Source organism: Miniopterus natalensis, chromosome 12, assembly GCF_054644295.1.
Source record: "Miniopterus natalensis isolate mMinNat1 chromosome 12, mMinNat1.hap1, whole genome shotgun sequence".
In the NCBI taxonomy this organism is placed as follows: Eukaryota; Metazoa; Chordata; class Mammalia; order Chiroptera; family Miniopteridae; genus Miniopterus; species Miniopterus natalensis.
In genome coordinates, this window is record NC_142092.1 from 49,995,163 (window position 1) to 49,996,725 (window position 1,563).

Below are 1,563 nucleotides of genomic sequence, written 5' to 3' on the forward strand. Positions count from 1 at the left end.
CCAGCTGTCTTGGAAGTCCCAGGAATAAAGGCGCCTCTGGATCAAGTGGCCATCCTGCCTGAGGGGCTGGGGGACCAGGTCAAGTTTCTGCCTTTCTCTGGGTCTCTGTTTCCTCCAGATGCAACGAGAAGCAGTATAGCACAAGGTCAGCCAGTGGGCTCTGGACACAGCCGGTTCTTCCAGTCCCCAGCTCTGAGACCTTTTGCCCTGTTGCACCCCTGAAAGCAATATGGGTCACTAGCAGCTTTACTGGAGCCACCAGCAAAAATTCGGCCAGAGTTCACACCCTTTTTTCGTCTGCTCAAACTGACAGTCTGATCTGGAAATACGGCCTCAATATGGGCCACCAGTTTCCATTAGTACTCAAAGGATACAGGCTTCATCAAGTTGGACTGAGTGTTCTTCCTTGAATAGATTATTCAAGGCACCTACCTGATGAAAGAAACAATGCTAGCTAGCTCTTTGAACACAGAAATTTTCTTATAATCTAAAAAAAGTAGGTATGATCATTTCCAGCTCACATTGTTGCTAAAAAGGCAAAATTAGATAATGTATGTAAAGTACTCTGTACGAGTCTTAGCACACAGTCAGCTCTCATTACATGGGTATTACTATTATTTATGTCCCCATAAAATGTGGATTGGCTCTAACGATTGATAACAATTCTCCTAATTTTAATGTTTGAGGAATTATTCATTTATACAACAAGCATTTCTTGCCAAGCCCTACACCATGTGCCAAGGGGGACAAAACTGACATGGGAGTTGGGGACTAAGCTCAGCATAGAAGGCAAAAACTCCACATAATCAAAAATTACTTCAAAAATTCTTCCACCATCAACTGACTTCCCAATCATCTGCTTCTCCATTCAGAGATGCTGTCAGAGGCACCGCTAGAGGGGAGCTACATGGTCTGGGCCGTGGAGTAATAGTGGCTGAGTGAACGCGGCATCCTGTCTCCTCCCAGGGGAAATGTTGGCCTTTTTATTCTACATAAATCTTCAACTGATGTGATGAGGCCCATCTACATTAGGGAGGGCAATCTGCTTTACTCAGTCTAAAGATTTAAATGTAAATCTCACACAAAAACACCCTCACAGAAACATTAGAATGATGTTTGACCAAATATCTGGGCACCCTCGGGCCCAGTCAAGTTGACACATAAATTAACCATCACACTGCCCATGTTTGTACTTTTATGATGGAATTGGGACCCAGCAGTAACACTTTAATTATAATATCTAATGAGAAAAGAGAGGGAGACCTAATCTCAAAGTGTTAACTGAAGATGAAATATCACAGCCCTGTAAGAAGCAAGCTTTCAGAAGTTTGAGTAAAAAAGTCTGTGGGAGAACAGAAACATCCCACACACGCAGTAGTATGGGCACAATAGAATCAAAAGAAACTTCCCCTTAACACTCAGCCCCATAGTAACACTGCAATCAGTCGTTAGTGCCAGCAAGAAATGAAATCTATCGCATTGAACGCATTAGTTTAGGTTTTGATGCTTTTTGTAATACTGTAATTTGTAAATTTGTTTTGGTTTTATTATTTATAAGGAGGT

At 42.2% G+C, this 1,563-nt stretch overlaps 1 pseudogene; it reads left to right on the forward strand.

Annotated features, from left to right (window-relative positions):
• The first annotated feature begins 229 nt into the window (after positions 1–229).
• Positions 230–396, forward strand: LOC107544898 (small ribosomal subunit protein uS14 pseudogene; annotated as a pseudogene).
• The last annotated feature ends 1,167 nt before the right edge of the window (positions 397–1,563 follow it).